Consider the following 6,061-nt stretch of genomic DNA (forward strand, 5'->3'; position numbering starts at 1 on the left):
GGCAGAGACACGGTCTGTATGCACACGGTGGAGTATCCGCTGTCAAAAAGAACGAGCCCTGCAGCCGGCTGGCCGAAGCCGGAGAGTCCATCCCAGGCAAAGTCAAGTCAGAGAAAGACAAGTACCGTCTGATTTCACTCATGTGGAATTTAGGAAACAAAACACACGAGCCAAGGAAAAAAGAAAAGAAAAACTGAGAGGCAAACCAAGAAACAGACTGACCTACAGAAAACACGCTGACAGTCCCCAGAGCGGACGCGGGCCGGGGGTGGGGACGGAGGAGGGCGCCGGCCGTGCTGAGCCCCGGGAGGTGTCTGGAAGAGCGGGGTCCCGGTCCTGTCCGCCAGAAGCTGATACTACATTGTGTTAACTAACGAAACAAAACCAGAATGACTGACTCCTCCTCTCCCGAACGCGACGTGAACTCCCCACAGCTCTGAACATGGAGCTCGCCGCTGTCTGGACTGGCATCTGCCCGCAGAGCCTGCGTATCCCGCGCCCCCACGGTGGCACTCAGGGGCTTTCGTTCAGGCGCTGCTCCCCACGCGACAACGCATATTCCTGGCACCCCGTCCCCTGCAAGCCCGTCACTCCTCTCCGTGGCTGCCCTCGTGCCTTCTCACCTTCAGTCTCTATACAACACCCCCAGTCCCTCCGCAGCAGGCTAGAGCACGGGTGAGCCCAGCAATCACGACGCCTGCAAACGAAGAGCGTCATGGAGAGCTGGAATTCCGCTGGGGACACGGCCGTGCGCGGGGTCCGACAAGTGCCACACAGGTTCTGTGCCCGGTGAGGACAGAGAAAGCTTTAGTCTCCGTGAAACTCTGCAGCTGCTGTCATGAGTTTTCAGAGAAAACCCTACGGACTTGGAAGTGCAGAGCTCCGAGGCCTACTGTCCAGGCACAGAGCATGCAGAGCGACACACACGCACCATGCGTGGTCAGCCAGCGGTGTCCCCACTGGAGAGTGCGCAGGTCCTGGCGGGGAGCCAACCCCGAGGCAGCCTCCGCATCGACCCAGGCTCCACCTTTAGGACACGACAGCAGCCCCGCCAGAGGGGAGCGCAATGGCTCCGGCGACACGGCTGGGGGACAGGACCGCTGCCCCTGCCGTGAGCGGAGCCCGCTAAGGGAGTGGGTCCCACGTGCAGACCCACATGCCACCCTGCTTACCCTCCTGACCCACAGGAAGGGCAGACACGGGCCCTCGGAGAAAAGCTGAGGGCAGAGGGAGAAAGGGCCCGCCAGGCCTTCTGACTCCAGGGAAGCCCCAGCCCTGCTCCCCTCACACCGAGCAGCACCGCCACGTGGCTGGCAAGATGTGACCACGACGGGTTAAAAGCTCAGAGAACTCTCAGGTTGAGACCTGCCGGGCACCACCAGGAAGACGCCAGGTCCCTGCACAAATAGCAACGGTCGTGGTTCTCCCGCTTCTGCTAAGCCAATCGCACGGATCCGCCCACCAGCCAGACCGTGCGGGCCGCTGCAGGCTCGTGCGGCCCAGTGAGAGACCCGGATGGCACCCAAGCTCAGGACGGATAAGGAATGAAGTCCTCACACGGACAAGAAAATGTCACCTTCATCACCGAAAAAGACTGGATGACAACAGAGGTGGAAGCCTCCGCACGCCAGATCCCAGGAGACTTTTATCCTTGGTGACGGAAATACTGGCAACCGAGGCGGCCGACGTCACCGAAGCTCAGCGCGAACGGCAGGCCCCCTCGCTCCCACACACACAGAAAGGGAAAGACGGGGTGCAACTCCCCAGTCTCCCTCCCGAAAGCACCAGGACCGCAGACGGCTGCGCCAAGCCAACTTCCGCGACGGAAAGACTGCCAGGAGGACAGCCTGCCCCCATCCCGCCCGGCCCTGGGCCAGTCCTTCCGCGATTGACTTGTGAATTCACGTTACCATTCACGGACACTCGGGGCTCTGATGACACGTACGAGTCCCTGCCACCGTCGCTGATGTGCGAAGACTGCACGATCATGGCCGCCAGCCGGGTCTGCATCTAGAGGTCACGGGCGCTGGCGGCCACGGCCGCCCCACCCGGACGCTATAAACAGCAAACACTGCCCCCACGTGGCAGAGGACCAAGATGCCATCAAACTCCTTCATCAAACCGACCCCAGCGCTCTGGCTGCAGCGTTAAGGCCGGAAAGGTAAGCGCATCGAAGCGTCTCCCTCCACACCGACCTCCGGCTATGGAGAAGCGGCGGCAGGAAAGGTGCGCGCAGCACATGCACTTAGAAGGGGGCGGACACACACGGGCACACCCAAGCAGCCATCCGCTTCTCGGCGTGTGAGCAGCACGGACTGCAGCTGCCGCCGCTGCTGAAAACCGCAGTGCGACACGGACACAGACATCTCACGGAGGTGCCGGACCACAGTGATGCGCACCCCAGCCGGGACTTCTGGGAACGAGCAACGCCGCATGTCAGCAGCAGAGACAGCCGCACGACTCAGTCAAGGGCGATTTTCCAATGACTAAAGCATCATGGTTCTCGATGACACGCGGGTTCAAGATCCATCCAGAAAAAAAAAAAAAAAAAAAAAGATCCATCCAGAGTGCAGTGTTCCCCAAGGAGTCTTAATCCATTTGACCCTTAAACAACACCGGTTTGATGGTCGTGGGTCTACTTAGAATGTGGATTTTTTTTTCAATGATTACATAAACGTGTAGTGTCGATACACTACAATACTGTAACTGTGTTTTATGGGGTTTTTTTTTTTAAGACTGATTTTATTTATGTGACAGAGAGCGTGAGAGCAGGAACACAAGCAAGGAGGTGGCAGAGGCAGAAGCAGACTCCCCACTGAGCAGGGAGCCCCATGTGGGGCTCGATCCCAGGACCCTGACACCATGACCTGAGCCGAAGGCAGATGCTTAATGACTGTGCCACCCACGTGCCCCTCCTTATGGTTTTTTGATTCTTTCTTGCTCTAGTATGATTTAAGAATACAGCATGTAATACATAGAACATACACAATGTACGTATTAATCAACTGTTTATGAGTAAGGCTCCAGCCAAGAGTGGACTTTTAGTAGTTAAATTTTGGGGAAGTCAGTAATTACACACAGATTTTCACCCGTACTGGGGGACTGGTGCCCGTAACCCTCGTATTGTCTGAAGGGTCAGCGGTGTCAAGAGAAAACAAAAGCTCATCGAACAGTGAAAGGCGTGGTGGTTGTAGGGGCTGGTGGGCAGGAAGGGATGAACAGGAGGCACAATTTTTAAACTTAAATACTTTAAGACCACTAATGACTGGAAATTCTCCTTCCTTTTGTAAATACATCCTCTGAGATGCTGACCTTTCTTCATAAACTGCAACAAAGCCAACACGTTACAGAAGATTAGAAGCAGAAGCAGACACCAGAGTCCAGGCGTCTGCCATCAGGCCAGACATCAGAGCTTTGCCAGAATGTAATCGATGCCATTCTGAATGTGAACTTTATACAGTGATTTTTCTCAGGAAGTGCTACATTACCATGTAGTGTGCGCTGCTTTTTTAAAAGGAATACTTATTTCATTCTCAAATGAAGCATGAAATACTGTGGAGATCCGCTGTGATCTCACACAGCAGCTCAACGCAGGCAGACACAGCTGCGTGAACACGAGCTCCTCGGGGCCTTCAGGAACATCTGGGGCCGTAAAGGGATTCTGAGACCAGGATGTTTGGAACCTCCTCCGCTGCATCAGGTTTTCTTCATATAGAAGGCTTCCAGAAAACAATGCCCGTCTATCTTCAAAGCTGACAGCCGGCTGTCCTTGGATTTACAGGACAGCAGCCGACAAGGGAGGGCCAGGGGGCTGGCGGGGCCGGGAGCGCCCTGCTCAGCTCTGGCGCGTGGCAGACACAGCAGGGCGCTGGCCGGGGCCCTGGCAGAGGACTGACTACAATTTCCCCCACATACGTTAAGAAGGTAAAGAAGAGCCATATATTTTTCAAACAGAAGTAAAATGACCGGAAGGTGCAGTTGAACAGGAGACGCAGAGGTGGCTCAGCCTCCCGCCCATCTGGCCCCCACAGCCGGCCCCACACACGCATCCTGGTGCAGCCGAGGCGGGCAGAGAACCTCGCGCTCCCGCCAACCGCGCACGGCCTCCTCCTGACCAGAAGCCTTCCCGGGGACTTACCCTGCAACTTCATGTCGTCCACGCCGTATTGCCACCGTAACACTTCTCTTCCCTTTTTTTGGTATTTCTAGACCACAGCTGGCAAGTTATTTCAGATTGTCAAGAATCTCAAAAAAACGTCCAGCAAAACCTGAAAACCTGCAAAACCTGAAAACCTGCTTGCGGCAGCCCCACAGTCACGCCTGTGCTGTCCGGGGCTTGACTGCAGCCAGACCACAGCCATGTGCGCCACGTCACCGAGCCCACAGCGGCACGTGGAGCAGACGCGGCTCACACGCGTGCTCGGGCTTCAGGGACAGAAAACGCAGTCAATACGCAGAACAGAGCATCTGACATGGGCCTCCTGGTCCGACACCACAAGTACCTGCTATGACAGACGCTCCGTGTGAGAAGCAAGAGAGACCAAGACCCCACTGCCCGCTGCAGCCTCAGAGGACTCGGCAAGGGGGCGAAATACGACATCACCGCTTACCTCTATTTCATGCAGCATTTTCACCGAATGCAAAAACCTAGAAGTTCTTACACATTATGAAAACCGACTATCTAAATTTTAATAAACGAAATTTAAATAATTTGAGTTCTTATGCTTGAGGAGAGCCCATGCAATTTTTAAAAACATCAATACGGCTTCCTAGGACAGCCTGCCCACAAAGCACAAGCTAGCGGGCCAGGTGGACCCACGTTCGAATTTCACTTCGTAGCTGCTGAAGGGATATGGACTACTGGGCTTAAAGCCGCCAGCACCTGGCACTGTCAGGCCTGCCCAACTCAGCACCAGACGGACTCGAGCAACGGAAATTTCTTTTCTTACCATGTCTGGTGGCCAGGAGTCCGGAGATCCAGGTGCTGGTAGGCACAGTTTCTTCCGAGGTGCTCCCACGGCTTGCTGACTGCTGCCCATGCGTCTCCACGGGCTCCTCCCTCTGGGTGTGTCTGTGACCTGAGCTCTTCTTAGGAAGGCACCAGTCCTCTTACATTTGGGCTCAGAAGATGGCATTTTGCCTGAGGTACCTTTAAAGGCCCGATCTAGAAAGGCAGTCCTACTCCGAGGTACCAGGGAGACCAGGACTTCAGCATATGGATTTGGGGGACACAATTCAACCCATAACCATAGTGGACCCTCAATCGAGCAAAAAGGAAAGTAGACAAGTTTCGAAAATAATTTCATTCCCTCTTTAAATTCCTTCGCTAGAGAGGAGAGAAGCCTCTCACCAGCACGAGGCCATGGAGACGCTAGAGCCTCAAGGGTGGGGAGACTCCCCCTCCCCCCAGGGAGGCCTGTGCGGAAGGCACCTAGAGGAGCTACAGGACTGGAGGACACATGGCATGTTCATGGTCTGCTCCTTTCCCGGGCCTCAGCGGTCCGCCGCAGACCCGGTCTGGGAAAGCGCGGGGATGCCTGGGCCCAAGGAGGAGACAAGGCCCCTGCCTGTGTCGTCCCCTTCCCCCCAACATCTATGCAACAGACAAAGCCGGCACACGACTGCTTTCTAATCCCAGTGCAGATTGGCCTCATTTTACTTCATTTTTAACGTGGACTTTAGTTATAATACAGAAACCAACTAGACAGATACCGTCCTCCTAAAAGAATTTCAAAAATCACATTATTTAAGAACACTTTTTTAAAGATTTTATTTACTTGAGAGAGAGCAAGAGAATGAGGGAAGGGTCAAAGGGAGAGGGAGAAGCCGGCTCCCCACTGAACAGGAAGCCTGATGTGGGGCTTGGCCCCAGAACCCCAAGATCATGACCTGAGCCAAAGGCAGATGCTTCACCGACTGAGCCCCTAGGCGCCCCTAAGAACACTTCTTAGTAATTTGTTTAATGAATTCCACTTTTAACAGCTAATATCTGTGTGCTTACAAAGGGACAGATTACTGTACAGTAACTCATTTAACCCTGATAACCCTATTAAGGCATGGA

The sequence above is a fragment of the Mustela nigripes genome, chromosome 1 (genome assembly GCF_022355385.1).
Source record: "Mustela nigripes isolate SB6536 chromosome 1, MUSNIG.SB6536, whole genome shotgun sequence".
Lineage (NCBI taxonomy): Eukaryota > Metazoa > Chordata > Mammalia > Carnivora > Mustelidae > Mustela > Mustela nigripes.